Source organism: Aphelocoma coerulescens, chromosome 4, assembly GCF_041296385.1.
Source record: "Aphelocoma coerulescens isolate FSJ_1873_10779 chromosome 4, UR_Acoe_1.0, whole genome shotgun sequence".
NCBI lineage: Eukaryota > Metazoa > Chordata > Aves > Passeriformes > Corvidae > Aphelocoma > Aphelocoma coerulescens.
In genome coordinates this window covers 75,902,201-75,920,041 of record NC_091017.1, presented here as the reverse complement: position 1 = coordinate 75,920,041, position 17,841 = coordinate 75,902,201, and the positions used below count along the sequence as shown (strand labels likewise).

General features: G+C 43.1%; 1 protein-coding gene and 1 long non-coding RNA gene across 8 annotated transcripts in view; one reads left to right on the top strand and one right to left on the bottom strand.

The window, feature by feature from the left end:
• Positions 1-7,518: 7,518 nt before the first annotated feature.
• Positions 7,519-16,379, bottom strand: LOC138110074 (uncharacterized). Of its 3 annotated transcripts, none has more exons than XR_011150781.1 (3): positions 16,091-16,379; positions 12,841-13,526; positions 7,519-9,084 (listed from the first exon to the last, which is right to left on the bottom strand). It is a non-coding gene; the product is annotated as an uncharacterized lncRNA (long non-coding RNA). The 3 variants fall into 3 exon arrangements; XR_011150782.1 differs by having other exon boundaries at positions 16,121-16,161; XR_011150780.1 differs by lacking the exon at positions 12,841-13,526 and having other exon boundaries at positions 16,091-16,371.
• Position 16,380: 1 nt separating this feature from the next.
• The window catches only part of CTNNA2 (catenin alpha 2), a 463,984-nt gene continuing 462,523 nt past the window's right edge, over positions 16,381-17,841 (top strand). For 3 of the 5 annotated variants that reach the window (XM_069014753.1, XM_069014750.1, XM_069014751.1), the window contains exon 1: positions 16,384-16,462. The gene's annotated coding sequence lies outside the window, so the exon portion shown is untranslated. Of the gene's footprint in view, positions 16,463-17,841 lie in introns of all 5 variants that reach the window. The other 2 variants (XM_069014748.1, XM_069014749.1) reach the window with 2 other exon arrangements.

Here is a 17,841-nt window from a genome sequence, read left to right as displayed (position 1 = left end):
TAAGGATCCTTAAAATAAATACCAAGGTAAAATCCCTTTTCCCCTTCTAACCGTGTCTGACTCTTGATTTTAAGACCAGGAAAAGGCATCACTACAGAAATGTCCCATACAGTGGCAGAAATGCTGGTGGGGAGGAATGATCTCAAATTTCTGGCCTATTTTCGATTGGGATCTGCAGCCTCCTTTTCTGGTATCACACAAAGGACAGAGAGTTTCAGTATATCCTTAGGATATCATATAAAATAACTGCACTAATTATTCCTAGCTGAATTATGAAATGATCCAGTCCACTTTTTTTTAATATTTTTATTATCCCTTCCCCCTCTGATCCTGCAGCACTTTGCAGGTTTGGGACTATAATCAGCACTTCTGTGTGAAAACTTATCACTCGATGAAACACTGTTGGTTCAAGCTGATAGGAAGAATTGCCTAAAAATAACGAATCAATTTTGAGCCAAGTGTTGTACTTTTAAAACCACTATTTAAGAGGGATACAGTAATGTAATTAGTCAGGGATGTAATTAGAAACATTTTGGTGATGGCTTGAGTGAATGACATTTCTTGATTAGCCGTGCATTTTGGAAAGTTCTCAAAGGAACTTTTGTCTTGAACTTTGAACACGGTAGAAGTGGAAAAAACAGCTGGCAATTGCTTTGAGGTGATGCTCTTTTGAGGCTCCCCAAAATGCCTTTGCTACAACCTTGCCTCTTTATTCAGATTGAAAGGGAATTTCAAGCAACACAATTTAATGTCAGCTTGAGCAAAGACCAATCAGACTTTGGATCTTGAAGAGCTTTAAGGAAGCAGCTTCTAGAGACACAATCAGTGATTCTTGGGCTAGAACTGACTTTTGGCTCATGTTTAAAGATTTGGCTGTGGGATAACTTAAACTGACAAAGAGGAGGGTTAGATGGGATATTGGGAATAAGTTCTTCCCCGTGAGGGTGGGGAGGCCCTGGCACAGGCTGCCCAGAGAAGATGGGGCTGCCCCACCCCTGGAAGTGTCCAAGGCCAGGTTGAACGGGGCTTGGAGCAACCTGGGATAGTGAAAAGTATCCCTGCCCATGGCAGGGGTTTGGATTTAGCTGGTCTTTATGATCCTTTCCAACCCAACCATTCCATGATTCTATAACAGCTTAAAATTCAGGATCATTGTTATTTTGTGGACAAGATTGAAAACTCACAAAATTAGGTGGCACTTTGTGGTTGCCTGTCCTAGCAGGGGTTCTGTGGCCAGATGTCATCCTCTAATTGCTTTGGTAGAAACAGAGTGCAGAAAGGTGCTTTTTGAAAGGTTAATAAACATGAACAGAGCAATATGAAATGCATCAGGATGGAAAAGATTCACTGAGGGTCAGTGTTACGGATTGTTCTGCATGAACTTGAGGAAGGAAAAATGGTTTGGAATTGAAGTTGGGACTGCAGCTGTAAGAACAGGTTTGAGTTTGGCAGTGTAAAATCTCCAGCCTTTTATATGTAGGACCTGAATCTGCCTTTGTATCTTCAATTAAATGATTTTTTAAAAATAAAACACACTTCCTTGGCATATTTGGAAGCTCTTCATTGTAGGAGAACAACTGATATTTTTAATGAAACAGCCTTGTACACACACAAAAAAAGCTGTACATAAATTTGATTCTGTGTACACAAAAGAAAAATTGCATATTTTCAAGGCTGTATAACCTGTTCTTTTTTTTTCCCCCTCTGTGAAAGCTGAAGAGTTAAGCCTCTCTGTAATTTGCCGAATCAAATATTCTTTCACATAATCAGTGATGGATGGAATGTACAGATGCCTCATCATCATTTAACACTGAGCAAACCTCTCCAGAGTTTCTCCAGACCTCCTTATCTGTTATGTAGTACCTGTTTAAAACTATGACTGATTTTTTTTGCTATATTAAATCCTTTCTCCAGAGTGACTTTCTTTAACAGGATGCCATTGATTATTTTGATTGGTTTAATTTTTTTTTTTTTTAATGTCTGGCCTTCTGGGTTTGGGGCTGTTTTAACTCTCTGGAGGGGGTGTAGGGTCTGGTGAGGTATTTTGGGATGAACCTATTTTTCACTGAAGGTATTACCAGTTAAAAACCCTTCTGTCTGCCCCAGGCTCAGTATTTATGGTGGCTCAGCTGAGCACAGGGAAGTGTTAAACAGCTGTATTATGGGGAAGTGTTAAACAGCTGTATTATAGCAACTGCTTGGCACAGGGCAGCGAGTCCCCAGCTCAGATGACACTGCAGCCACTGTGGGAGAGGGACTGATTAACCACCAGTGCCTCAGAGGAAAGCTTTGCCTTGCACCCTGTGACTTGTTTTTCTTGCTTGTGACATGGTGCAGGCTTTTGTTTAAAATGTGCATAATTTTGTAGCTACAGTACTTACAGACTTTAATCAGCAGTAAAGATAAAACAGTATCGCTTTTGTTCCCTTGCTAAAGCTCTTTTCATGTGGTGTCACTGCCTGCTCAACAGCCACATTTATCCTGGGTGTTTTGTACAGCCCAGTCCACGGGAGCAAGAACATTCCTCTTTCCTTTTTTCCTCCAGCAAACATTTTCAACACATTTTCTCTCCCAGGTTTACAAACCGCGATCAGTCCAGGAGTAACATCCACCCTTGCTCATCCCACAACTGTGCATGACCCCCCAAAAATGTCAGAGCACAATCCTCCCTCTATTCCACAACCCTCTCACTTTGCTGATGGGCCTGATTTGGCTAAAAACTCCCAAATGTGAATGGTGGAGGAGGAGGTCAATTTGATCCCTAATGAGATAGTCCTGACAAAATCAGGTAGGAGGATTTCTTTTCCTTTCCCACAAGCAGGTAAGCAGACCAGAACGAGCCAGTGCCAGATATAAATCTCATCTGAATTGAGTAACACAGCTTCCTCCCATCTGATGTTTGGCCCTTCATTTCTCATTGGTAAGAAAGAAATACACTTCTATAGACAGAAGAAAAAAAAATGCTCTGAAGACAGTTCATCAGTTGTGTAACACCACTTGGATTAGGACAGGGAAAACTTAAAACCACAAAATTCAAATTTCACATCAGGAATTAAGAGCAATGGGCTTGTTTCTTTTACTATATACATCTGACCCTCTTGTTAATTTTTTACTATACTGGAGATTATTGAAGCTAAACTGAGTCAGTGGAGTCTGGCTGCACTGTGCTGTTTGGGCATAGTTTTGTGCTCTCCTCATAGCAAGGGACAGGAAAGAACCTGACATTTACCTCTGCTGTTTGCCAAGAGCCAGCTGGTCTGGCAGCATATGTGTATTAGCAGGGCAACTGGCAAAGCCAAGCTTTGTGCAGCATGTGCTCATTTCTTGCAGTGAGGGGGTCAAAAACCTGGCACAACAAAAGCTGGAGATACTTTAAGATTTTGAGGAGAATGTATAGAAAATAGAGGACAGAAATCCACAGAAAGGTATGTCTTGTAATGCTATTCATAGAGGAGCTTATCCTGTGCATAGCTGAATATGGAGGTCCATTAAAATGAATTTTCCCAGAAAAGCTGCAATACCTTGACTATTTCAGTCTCTCATACTTCAACAATTTTGAGTCAATTCTTGTAAGTACAGGAAAATCTATGGCTGAAAGGTTTTTCTTCCCTCTCTTTAAATTTGTGGTGCAAAAAATTATCTCTAATCCTCACCAGTATAGGGTTTTTTCTGTTTGATGTTACAGGACAATGATGAATTTGGTAAGAGAAGAGGTGATAAAGAATTTGGGTGCCTTAAGTTGACACCTGATTGTAAGACAGAGCTCCTAACAGAGGGATATTGTTGCAGACTAACTTAAAGGAGAGGGAATTAGGAACCTAATTTTATTGCATTTGCTGGAACCTTCTTGTTCACTGAGCAGGAGGGGAGGGTAAGCAGTGCCCAGACCTCCTGTTTGGCATGAGAAGTGAAGAGCTTGGAAACCATTTATTGCCTGAAACTGTAGGCTGCTGGTCTGCAGTCCACTTTTCCCTTCAGCACTGGAAGATGGCATCTCCAATTTCCATTTCACTGGCACTAAAGTGGTTCTAGGATGAAATGTAAAGGCACAGAAGGCTCGGAAGGCACATCTGAGCCAGCATGCAGGAGGCCTGTGTGACAGCCAGAGCCAGCACCTCCTCTGCTGTGCTGCAGTCCCACATCTAAGCACACATAATTTTCCAAGTCTCTATCATTATGGTCATTTACTTCAGCAATTTAGATTGACTCATTAAAATGCTTCCCCCTTGTCTTCCCAGATGAGCCACGTTTAATGGGTGTATTACACAACCTAACACCTACCAGGACTGCTCTGAACTTACATGAAGGGCAGTTCAGCTCTGTTCCACCACATCTATCTAAGCATCCAAGTCCCATTTTGAAGATGCCAAGTCTTCTGCCAATTACTATTCTGGTCACTTTTTGAGTTTCATTACAATTTATAATGATAGAGTTTTCAGAGGGAATCTGGAGATAAAACACAGAAGAGATTAGGCAATTTTTCAGGAGATAACCACTGTCACCTTATAGAGAAAAAAGATTTAAAGTAAATGTCCTCAGTGTAATAGAATGTCTTGGAATACCTGAATGTTTGCCTACTAAGAAAACACTCCTGAAACTTTTCCTGTTTGGAAAAAAACTGAAAGGGAGAGCTGAGATGCATAACAGGGTATTATTTAAGTTCATTTGCTCAGTGTCTTACTTTTAACAGTTTCAACCTGTATCTGATGTCCATGCAGCTGTAACTCATCCAATTACCTTGTAATTTACAACTTTATGATTCACTGCAACTCATAACAGACACAACAATTAAGGTCTTAACAAATGGAGGACCTTGTGGCAAAACTCTTGCTCACTCCTTCCCTTTTCACCACTGCTAATCCCGTGAGGTGCTTTGTTATGTCACATTCAGAGCACATTATTCCTTTATTCTTACACAACCCTGTGTTGTGGGCAGTAACCTGGAGCCTCCATCCCATCACCAGAGGCTCCTGTTGCTGTTGTAATGGGAAACAGGGAGTTTTTATCAGGATGCAAAACGAGGAGCCAGTACACAGCATCATCATCATCATCATCATCATTGCACTTTTGCAGCCCTGAAGACAAAGAGCTCAAGATAATTTGCCATTAATATATACTAGACCACATCCTGTGGCTGTTGCTCTGGGTTTAGGCAGACCAAGGTCAAAGGATATCACAAAACACAGGATTTGGGCCCTTTTGCTGTGTTAGCTCCTTCTGTACCATTGGGATTTTCCTTTTAAGAGGGACCCACGTTGTAAATGCAGACTACGTAAGCCTTGACCCACTTTTGGGGAAGAGATGTTATTATACATTACCTTAAAAAGCTCTTAAGATATTTTTGGCCACTCAATACATAATGAAAATATATATTCAGTGCTTTAATGCAGCGTACTTCTTAATATTCTAAGTGGGTCAAGGCACCACACCCACATTTAGATAGTGCTCATTTTTTTTCTGCTTGTTTGCACATCTTTTTCTTAAATCATTAGTAAGATTTTTAAACCATTTACAATGTCAAATAAATCACAGATTTGAACTACTCTGACAGTGTTTTACTGTTAGGTAAGTTGAGAAATTATCAGCAACACACAGTTGAGCACCTTGTGGGATGGCTTGTATTGGCCACTCACCTTCAGAAAATCAGACACTGAAGTGTAAATTTTGCTTTTTTTGTTTTTTCTTTCCATATCTTCTGGAACATCTTTGTTTTGTCTTTTTCTCTTATGATTTCTATGACTGCTCCCTCAAACATGATCATACCTAATGTAGCAACTACAGATATTCATAATACTCATGTCTTTTTTATTGGTGCATTTACACCTGTTGAGCCTTGAAACAAGGTGTGTTACATGTGCTGACTCCCAGTTTTTACATGTATTTTCCATATCTAGAACCCAGCTAATTGTCTGATGGCTCAGTGACAGCAGAACTCTCTGGACACAGAAGCTCACAGAATGAGTCTGTATGCTCCCAACACATGCTGACACTTAAGAGAAAAAAATACATAATAAAAAGCACCTGACACACTTTGTTTTTCAACTCACAACACAAAGCAGTGCAGTAACAGACACACCTAAATGTGAGCTCCAGCAAGTACCCTGTCCTCAAGCCAAATCTCCTCTAAGAGTCAAGGCCCTCCCATAAAACATGTGTTTTCTCATCAGCTTTATATAAATAAGCAATTTCCCAGGAGCACTCTCCATTTTACTCCCTATTACTCCAAACTCTCCCAAACCCGTATGTATTTATAACCTGCTAACAGGAAAAAAACACTGGAGCATTAAAATAAAAGTATAAAATAAGTGTATCTTGGTCCTTCAAGTCAGCTGCAGAAGTTTTATTGTCAGTGTGCACGGGGGAGGAAAGAGTGAAAGCTAGAGCTTGAATAGAGAAAAAAAAACCCCAAACCAGGAGTTTTTCTCAAATTTCATGATTAGAATCACTTTTCATAGGACTCTCTAACATCTCATCACTGTCATACTGACCATCTTTCTCTTCCATTCCCAACTGCTTTTTATGTCTCTGAGACAGCTCCATGGCTTGGGGTAGAAAAGACCAAGGGAAAAGTCAGTGTTCTATTTCTTTGAGGATAAAGCCTTTCACCATGTGCTGAAAAAATATAGGTACCACTGGCTCCTGCAGTTCCTCATCTCCTTGATCTTAAATCAGTTCTTTTCCAGATGCTTTTTCAGAATATTCCACCCTCTGTCACTTTTATTTCAGTGTGATCTCTGCATATGTTGCTCTTTGCTTTGGGATACTCCTTTTTCCTTCCTTCTCAGCAACTTCACATCACCAGACAACAAACTGCCACTAATCAAATGATTTCTAATTTCCTGACAAAATTCAAGTGTTTATTTCTGCCATGGTGTAGTTCTTGAACCACATTTTGAGAGACCACAGCACAAAGCAACACAGGTGTCAGCCCCTCTGAGGAGATACCATCAGTTGATAATCTGTGATTAAATCCACGCTTACTCATGTATAGGACACATCTGGGTTAATTTAAGGGAGGAATATATATGAATTTTAATTCAAGAAATTGCTTTAACTGTAATTCAGTTAAATTTTATTGCCCTGCACAAGTGAAGTCTACCTTTGGCAACTCCTTCTCCAACTTACACTTCTGGTCTTCTGATGTAAAACAATCCAAAATCTGAAAATACCCAGTCCTTTCAATACCTCTGAAGGAAAAGACTCAACTGCCAATTTGGTAAATATCCCCTATAAAAAGACACTTTTTTTTTCCTTACAGTGGTCCACCTGCAGAAAATGAAATTAGTTCCTTATGTGGGGTTTCATCAATGATGTCTGCATGACAAATCTGTGCTATTTTTATGTCTTTGCCTTTCAGATTTCACCTGATTTTTATTTAACAAAGGACTAGGTGCAGGTCCCTGTACCCACTTAGACTTCATTTACCATTCTACTACTGAAACAAACCCCAAAACCAGTAACATTTTCTGGCAATGGCTTGTGCTTATTGACTTCCACTTCAGAAACCACGAGAAAAGGTTTCACTGACGTTAAATGTCTTTTATTTTTCAATCACTGTTATACAGAGCAGCCAACAAAGTCAATTAAACTAAGAATATTGTATCTAATGACATTACTTATTTATAAGACTAAAGCTATGTCCTTGTGGTTTATGGTTATGCAGATGTAACTTAGAGCATTTGAAATTAGCTTTCACCTTGGCTTTGGCAAATAAAAAATATTTTTTAAAAGCCTGGAAAATTTTTGTTTGGACAGAAATGGCTCCATTTTGACATAATTATAATACAAAACAAAGCTAAAAGATTTGTAGGAACTGTCATAGCAACATGTTTTGATTTAAACTGCCAAAATTCTGTTAAGGAAATCACTCAGGTTTTATAAAATACTTTACATAGTTTGCATGAAGAAATTGTGAAGTGGAATAGATCCTAGTTTCCTCCCAGAGAAATTCCCAAGTTAGGATAGTGGTAGTTTTCTCCCCCTAACACATTATTACAAATCCTATGACCACTCTAGTCTGCAATGTTTCCCTCCAATAGTTCTGAGCAGGTTCACCAGTTTAACGAAAAAGCATTTTCTGTTTCCTTGCTTTAGTTTTTTTTGTAAGGGACAGTTCATTCAGCTTTCATTCAAATAGGAAGAATGATTTGAAAATGCCAATATTCCTGCAGAGCCATTCCCATTTGAGGTGTGCTTTATGTAAGGCCTGTAAGCCCTTAGGTAACACGTCACCTGAATGACCAAGAGGAGCAACCACTTTCAGAAGTAAAGAAGCTGCATAATTCAACTGAAACATTCACAGCATTTCTGATCAAGGTTCTGCAATCAAGGTTCTTATCTAAATGTGGCACCCTTGCTTTACACGGGGCATTCTTCTCACACTTCTCTCACAATTATCAGGTCCATGTGGGTTTTTGGAATGTCATTTCCCTTCTGTGGGAAGGGAACTGGAGCATCTCCAGGCTCCAGTGGATGAGCCTGCTGCTGGATAACTGCATGACATTGACACAGACAAACACAAAAAGGGATTATTTAATGTGGAAAGGGCAAAAGGGTGTGAAATACTCCAGGCTTATTGCTCGTGATTCATTAATATGTTCAGAATAAAAAACCACCTGAATTTTATGTTGCTGTATTGTTCTGGAGATAAGAAACTATTTCTCAGTTGAAGCACATGACCTTTAGCAGAAAAAAAAGGTTTGACCTTTCCAAAAAAGTTAATTAAAAAGAAAGACTCTGTAAATTAGGTCAAAAGGTCCATTAAGATTCAAGAAAATTCCAGCTTACAAAACACTGGTCACCACCAGCAGCAGCTCTTATCATCAGATGTCTGTATTTTAGTTTTTTTCTTGATTTTTCCTCTTTTTTTTTTACTTACAGAACCTGCTCCATTAGAAAAATTAGCTTTCTATCATTTTCATGACTCATCAAGGCCTGAAGGAAAAGACCAGAATCATCCACAGTCTTTTCATTTGTGATGCAGACTATTAACAACTTCATTAATTTTCTTCAGGCCGTATTTTAGTTCAAAGTCTCTTGTGCATTTTCACAGGAGTTACTGGAAAGATGCATCATCTTGGGTTTCTGTCAAGAGAAAAAAAAAGTAATTAGGAAGTTTACATTCTTCAAGACATGGGAAATAATTCCTGTAAACATCATTGTAACTAAACCAAATCTTGATCACTGCTTTGTGCCCACAAGACAGAAAATACATTTGATTGCATTTCTTCTCATCAAAAACTGTTTAGCAAATATCACAGCCATCTGCTTTAACCCTTAATTAAGCACAGAGAATCATTAATGTGGTGCAAACCAGAAATTAAAAACAAGAAGAAAAGCTTCTAAAACCAAGTTTCTTGTTCTACACCTTGTTACCTCTAGACTACCAAGATGCAATGTATATATAAATATATATATATATGTCAGATATAAATAATCCCTGTCATGTTCTGTCCACTACAGGTCTCATAAAAGCAACAGGAGTTTGTACAATAAGGCCTAAGAAAGGATCAAAACTTAGATCAAATTTCTATGATATTGAAGAACAGTACTGGGATTCTAAGGAATCCAGCAATTTTCACTTGGATTAGCAGGCAGTGGACAGCTTTCCATCCCATCTCCTATGTGCAGAAAGCACAACAGGATGGAATAATGAAAAAGCAGAAGGTTTGAGGGCAGTGATTTCCCTGAAGTGAAGCAAATCCATTGGTTGTTTCCTTCAAGAACAGAATACTTCATGAACTGGATGTGCAGCCATGGCAGCACAGAAACCCTTCTGCTCCTCAGACTGACGATTCTGAAGTCAACCTTATTTTGTGACAGGTACTAAGACCTGGATATTAATCCTTCTGCCTATGCTTTTCTTTGGCTGGGAAAAGAACAGGATTCTAGGGACAGAGAAGTACCAGAAGACAACTTTTAGCTACTTCTGCACAGGCATGAGCCAAAAATACACCCCGCAGTTCTTAATCTGTGCACCTTCTGCCTCGTTCCTCTGCCACCTCCTGTCCCTTCTCACACACCGAGCCCAGCTCCCTCCTCCTCTGGTGTCTCCCTCGCCTTGCTCTCCCCCCTGGACAAGACTCCCTGAACACAAATTCTGTGCACAGATGAACTACACTGATTTACAGCTTGCATCATCATTGTTTACCTCTGACAAGTTCCCTTAATTGAGATCCCCAGCAAGAAAAACCTACTCTGGCATTGCGTGGGCTTCCCAGCCATGGACAGATTTCCTGTTGTTTCGATGCAGTGTGCAAACATAAGAAAATAGAACTTGTTTTCCAAGGAGCTAACAACATCAGCAGCACAAGGCATGAAGTGTTTACAAACAACAGATGGGAGACACACAGCTCGAAGGTGGCGGTCAACATGGGAAGCAGCACTCTGTCTAAGAGCTGCTTGTCTGAGCAAGGGGTTTGTAGGAAAGAAGAGCTTTAAGGAGAGATAGAGAATTATTTTTTCTGATGTATGTACAATTAAGAAAGCCCTGAGGCAGAGAAACTGAGGCAGCTTTAAAGAAGTCAAGTCAGTTATTCAAGGAGAGCTGAGAAGATATATTTTCCTGAGTCTCAATCTTCAACACAACCATTTTATAAATGTGAGAAAGAGAAGTTATGGCATTTGAACTGAATATTCCAAAATTTTTGGAATTTTCACATTCTCTGAATATATGCAAAACTTCTAAACCTTTCTTTATCCCCCTTCAAATTCTTTAACTCTTCTCTACCCCCCTTCAAAATACAGAGACCCTATGAACCTACTGCAAAGTGCCCTTCTTGCAATAAAAGGGTGAGAGATGATCTCCATGAACACAACCCCCTGCTCTGATAACTGGTGGCATCAACTGAAGTTCAAAAGAAAATTTTAACAAAATTTAAAACCTTATCCTATGGTTTTGAGAAAGAACCACTTAAGGAAAAGGCCTTTTAACAGCCTGCTATGGTGGGCATTGATTAAGTCCAACACCAGCAAAGAGCAGGTGAATTTTTCCTGAATTTTGAAAGTCAGCTTTCTGAAAGCAGTGAAGGTATCTGCCCCATCCTCTCTGGCATAAAAAGGCGGACAGACAGACCCTCTGTGGTTTTTTTTCCAAACAAACTGCATCTGCTGCTTGCCTGCAAGTCACTTCAGGGGTCTGAGGCAGGGTAAGTCCCTGGATGCTCTGCCTGGCAGGTTCTTGTGAGCCAGATCAAGGGGAGGCAGAGGGCACAGCAGGCAGGGGCCTCTGTGTCACAGCCCACCTTGCAAGTGACTCTCCATACAACATCCAGTTTAAATGACCTGCAGGCTGGGAAGGCTCCACTGTGCTGCTCGTGCTGATACCCAGCACCAAAGTGTCTCACTGCACAGAAGCAGGAAATATTTGCAACCCAGTGTTCAAGTAAATGTGTCAAAAATGACACACCCAAGCTGAAATACAGATACCCAGATGTACTCAGGGATGGGGAGAGATTTTAGTCAATCCCTGGGTATTTATGTGCACTCAGTCAAGTCCAAAAGACAACGTCTTATACAAGGCACTGAAAGATCTTTTGAGAGCTGCTGACAATCTCCCTTCAGCACAGGCAGGCAACTATCTACATTAAAGCAACAAGTTGGTTTGTCTTTAAAGACCACTAAGCCTAAAAGAAGCTTTAAGTATTCCAAGTTCAACCTGCAGCTTTCAAAGTCTGTTTGAATTGCCTATGAGACAGCTCCTCCTCAATTTCTCTCTTAGATATTAGTTAACTGATTCTTTTCATTAAAAACCCTCACTACATCTTAGTTTCCCTATTCTCCAAAATTCTCTTTTTCACTAAATAGGAACAGGCATTCAGGATTAGGTGGTGAAGAAAGTCCATTTAGACACAGAGGTATTGAGATAATAACAGAAGGCGTAAGAACTCAAAAAAGTTCATGTTCTTGAAGCAAACAGTCAAAATGATTTTCAGCAATAACCTCTCTTGGTGTAGAAGAAAGTTCTACAACAGAAGAGATGAGTAAATGGTGTGGGGTTTTTTTCTGTGTACACAGACACAATGCTAAGACTCTATGCTGGGGAAAGGGGGGTAATTCCTGCTGTGGTATTCTCACATGAGCTAGATGTAGAGATAAAAACACAGTCTGCAATACTTCAAGAAGCAGACTAAGCTATTGTAAGACTGAAAACATGTCAAATATTAAGTCTAACTGAAGAAGCTGGTATTGTACAGTACTTGGATGCAAGGAAAATACAAGAAAACAGAGGAAAAAAAGAGATAAGTGATGTGACAGATATTATAGAAAAAGATAAATTTCCAGTTAAGCCAAATGTGAGGAAAAAAGGAGAAAAAATTGATTGCTACATTAAAAAGAAAAAAAATAAAAAAGACAAAAAGCTAGAATTAGCATTAAGAAATATTATTGTGGTTGTATTTATAAATATGCTCAGTTTTATTTTAGATCTATCCTCAACATAAATTCCTCTGGTATGCTGGAAAAGATAAAAGTTTTGGATTGTTATCCCCATTATCAAAGTAACTTTGTCAGCCAACACATGTAACATGCCATTTTATGGAGAAAACCTGTACTTGCTGGATTTTAGTAATATGCAGAAGAAAATTATTTACACTACACTACACTATGTCAATGTACCTCCTATCTAATGTTGTTATTAAAGAAAAAATAAATTCAAATAATGATTCAGAAAGTCATGTTCAGATCTGTCTGCACATCAACAAACTATAAATTAATATTTGAGAACCAGGACTGCTGTGTGCTGAAATTTGCTGTGTGATACCCTCAGAAGCAACAATCAATCTACCTGTAAAGCCACAATTCCCTATGTAGAGTTCCTTGAGCAGAGAAACTTAATCCCACCTCGATTTCCTTCCCTTGTTATCCCAAGGACCACACACTCTGAGTTCTTCCAAGAGGAATACACTAAATGCTCATCCTTGCCATGTAAATCCTGCAAAGCTCACAAGACACCCTGGATTCTCCTGTGCATCCACCTTCTGGTTGGTCACTCTGTCCTTACAGATCCAGGTCCTGCATTAGTGTGTTTCAACAATGATCCCACTCCTTCCCTGATGGCTTTTCCATAGGTAAGGGCTACTCCACCTAAATGAGGTGAGTGGGCACAGTCAGAGGGTTCACCTTGCACAAAATCCACTTAATAACTGGGTTCTGTATCGTGACAGACAGTTCCACAGTTGACACAGAACTAAAAAAACCAACAAAAAGCATCCAAGCATATTTCCCTTAAGCAGAATACTCCTTTTGTCTGTCTTGCTAATCCAGGTGCCCAATATTTCCGATGGTTTGATGATGTTTCTTCTCTCTTCGTAGCTGGATGTTGGCAGTGGGAGATCTCATGAAGTCAAAAGCATTTGTCTGGAGCTGTCAGTTGGCCTCCCTTGGCTGGTATGAGCCACATTCACTCACTGAGCAGCTTAGCATCTTATCTCAGATTTTAGTAAACAGTGGCAACAAATTCAGTTTTCTTCCTTTTCATTGAGACAGTGATAAAAAAATAAAGGTGATTTCAAAAATCAGTTAATAACCTAAAGGAAAGAAAGAAATGACAGAGCCTCTTTCAGGACCATGAAAAAAATAAGTTCATATAGCTCTTCCAGATGTTCAGATTTCTTTATGGCATTCTGGGAAATCTCTTAGCATCAGTCCAGCAATCCATGTCTTCTGTCTCAGACAAAAGTAATCTGGACTAGGTAAGTAATCTCATTTATTTCTTAAATTGACACACTTTAAACAAAAACATACAAAACCAGCTGAATGAGTCCTTAGGTTCAAATTTACAAGAGATATATTTGAAGCCTTGCTACAGGCAAAGGGGAGAAATACTATTTTTCATAATCATGCTTATTTATTATTTGTGGTCTTACACATACACTATAGCTCATGCTCATTTCAGTCAGATGCCTGCTTCAGACATTTAGCTGACATTCAATTAGCACAGTAATGCACGATGATAAAGCAGTAGGTAATTTACCATGTTCTATTTGGGATCATTCCTTGTTGCCATTAATATTCACAACACACTAGCCAGTTCCAAAGGAAGGCACTGCCCCTGCCTAGAAGAACCAGCAACCCAAAACATTTGGATTACAAAAATGTAGGCAAGAAACAAAAGGTGTGTAGGCAACAGTTTCCTAACATGGCTCTGTTTAACAGGGTGGGAAAGACAATAACAGTACCTAGAAAAGGAATTTGGTGCCACCTGGAAGCCTATTACAGACACAAACTAAATGTCCAGTTTGCCTTGCACCGAAAATCTACATCTCATCCTAAAGGGGAGGTCAGCCTAGCATGGTCTCTGTTTACACTTGGCACTGTGAGGTTAAAATAATTCAAAGTATTCTATACACTACTGACTGCGACAACTTCCAGCTACATGGCTGCACCAAGTATGTGCCATGAAGCACCTGGTCACATTTAAATTCATATTTAAATGAGTTCTTGCCTAAGAATTTTTTTTTTCCGTGCTTCAATCCCTGAGAGAAGGCTCCTATGCAGCTCCGCTCCTCACTTACTGTAAGCATGAATATAGATCCTGACTATATTTTTATATTGGAAGAGGGAAGAAAAAGACTGGAAGCTGCTGCCTCTACTTGAGGCCTAATAGACACCTGTACCACTAACATCATTCCCATACAGGCTGAGGCAGGGCAATTGCTTTGGCAAGACCCCTGCAAGCCTAAAACTGTCAAGCAAAGGTAAAAGCGTGGGAGGACTCCTCCCTCTCCCCTCCTTGTTGCCTGTGAGTTTACGTAGAAGCCAGGGAAGCAGATGGATGCCACAAGAGGTGCAAAGGATGCCTGGAACAACAGCACGTCAGTGGGATTTGCACTGCCTCGGAACGCCAAAGTCCCTTTGCGACACCCACACTCCGCAGGGATCCTTCACCACTGGGGTTTACGGGACTTCGGGCTCAGTGGTTTTGGAGCGGGATGGCGGCAGCATGTTCTGTCCAACAGAGACAGCAGAAGGTGCTGCCAGCGTAGTGAAAAAAACGTTGGTAAGATGAGCAATACAGCTGAAATAGGGGGAAAATGAAAGTGCAAGGCTTTGCAGGGAGGACCAAACCCTGGCATTTGGTGCACAGCATCAGCAAATCACAGAATCAGTTAGGTTGGAAAAGACCTCAGAAATTATCGAGTCCAACCCAGCAGCACCGTGGCACTGAGTGCCACGTTCAGTCTTTCCTTAAACACCTCCAGGGACAGTGACTCCACCACCTCCCAGGACAGTCCATCCCAATGTCTAGTCAGCCCTTCTGTGAAGAAATCCCTCCTAATGTCCAACCTGAACGTCCCCTGGTGCATCTTAAGGCTGTGGCCTGTCGCTGATTGCACGGGAGCAGAGCCCGACCCTCACCTGGCTGCACCCTCCTGTCAGGCAGGGCTGCCGAATACCCAAGTAAGAAAGACATACACAAAGTTTTCGTTGTTTAAAGGAACAGAAAAACCGAAGCTCTTGCAATCAGTCCTGACGGTACATCCATAACACACCGATCTTCCCCCTGCGAGGCACCTGAGGCAGCGCACGGCACCATCACGGGAACGCACCCAGAGAATGCGTCCAGCTCCCTGTTCCAGCCCGGCCGCCACAGCTCCCAGCGCTGTCCCGGGGCCACCCGGCTGTGCCTGGGGAGATCCCGCTGCTGGCACTGCCTTCACAGAGTCACGGAATGGTTTGGGCTGGCAGGGGACCCCGAAGCCCGTCTCGTTCCACCCCTTGCCATAGGCAGGGACACCTTCCACTATCCCAGGCTGCTCCAAGCCCCCTCCAACCTGGCCTTGGACAATTCCAGGGATGGGGCAGCCACAGCTTCTCTGGGCACCCTGTGCCAGGGCCTCACCACCCTCACAGGGAGGAATTTCTTCCTATTGTCTAATCCAAACCCACTCTCCTTCAACCTGAGCCCATTCCCCTTGTGCTGTCACAACACGCTCTCGTAAACAGCCTCTCTCCATCGCTCCCGTGCCGCCCCGCCGCCCCTCCGCCTCCCGCTCCGCACCGCCCGCCCGGGACGCGCCCTGCGCACCGCCCGTGCCGGGACCGCGTCCCCCGGTCCCGCGGCGCCCGTGCCCCGCTCTCAGCTCCCCACCTGCCGCAGCCGTGCCCGCTCCATACTCACAGCCGGCCCCGGAGCCGGGAGCGGCAGCGGGTCCATCCCTCCCTCCCTCGTCGGCAGCGCCCGGCGGCGCAGGCGCGCTGCCGCCTCCTCCCCCCGTGGCTGTGGCGGGGCGGCCGCGGCGGCAGCGCCCGGCTCCGCTCAGAGCCGAGCGAGCGCGGCTCGGGCCGGCGGCGGGAGGAGGGAGCGAGGTGAGCGGGAGGCGGGGACCGGGCGACGGAGCCGCGCCGCACACCCGGCCCGTCAGTGACCGGCGCTGCTGGGGAGGAGGAGGCGGCGGCGGAGGAGGCGGCGGCGGCGGCGGCGGCGACGAGAGATTCTCCCACCCCCACCCACCGAGCTGAGGTGAGGCCAGGGCAAAGCATCTTCCTTTCTTCCCCTCATCCCTTCCTCCCTTTCATCCTTCCTCCCGACCTCCTTCCTTTCAACCTTCTTTCCTTATCCTCCTTCCCCCTTATCTCGCCTTCCCCTCATCCTTCCCTGCGCTTCCTGGTCCTCCTTTCCTTTCTTCTCTCCTTAGCCACCTTTCTCCACTCCTCCCCATCCCCCAGGCTCCCTCTCCCCGTGCCCACATTTCGCACCCTACAGATATAATAATCTTGCCTTTTTTTTTTTTTCCCCCGCTTTTCTTTTTTTTTTTTTTTTTTTTTTTTTTTAAATGCAATTTCAATTCTCGCGCAGTGAAAGACCGGGAGAGGGAAAGAGACAGAGTCGGTCACAGAGATAATCCCCCCTCCTGTAAAGAATGGATTTGAATTAATGGTCATTTTGTGGTGTGTGTATTATGGGAAGAGGGGGATTATATTTAGGGAAGAAAAGAGAGGGTCAAAGGTGTGTTGTTTCACTAATTCATTTATTTACCCACCATCACTTTCAGGTGAAACCTGGCTCCGTATTATCTTAAGTCTTTTTTTTTTTTTTTGGGGGGGGGGGGGGAGTATTGTTTGAAATTATTCTCCTTTCTTCAGGCGTCAGAGGCTCCTTCCTCCCTTTTATCCATCCCCCTGTGCGTCCCTGTGCTTTGCAGTAGCTGCTGCTCCGATTGTGTGAGCCGGGAGCCGGCGGGGAAGGGTCGCGGGGAGCGGGGCTGGGCGGTGGGGAGGGGGCTGCGGGCACCTCCTCCATCCCTTCCCTCTAGGCCTCTGCCAGGGTCTGAGACCTTCCCAACCACCCGCTGCACATCCCAGCCAGCACCCACCCCGAGAGGTGCCAGCTCCCAGCAGAGGATCTGCTCCGGTGGCGAGGAGCGAAAGTTTAAAGCGTGGCTTTGTCTTTGCGTGGAGCGCCGGGGATGGCGAGGAGCCGTGGGGATGTTGGCTGGAAGGCGACGGCAGCCAAAGTGTCTCGTTGTGGGGCTTCTTGGAGTGGAAGAAGTTTCGCTCGGCCATGGTGGTGGTGGGGAGCTGCCACTCTTGCCTGGCTGCCGTGCCCGTCTGGGAGGTGGCGTTGGGGATGCTCAGGGGAACATCCGTGCGCCAAGGCTTCGGGAAAGAAACTTCTATACCTCTTTCCAGTGGGGTGTAGCGTGAGGTGGCAGGCGCTTCCTTCTCTGGAGGTTGGAGGGGTGAATGCCCTCCCTCGCGTCTCTCTGGCTGCGTGTGGTGCCTGGGTTCTTTCTAAGGTGATGCTCTGTCGCTTGGTGGTTGTGTTTCTCTCCCGTGGAGCATTTATTTGATTGCGAGTGTGCTTCGGACATTTCCAGCCTTTTGAAGCTTCTGTTTGCT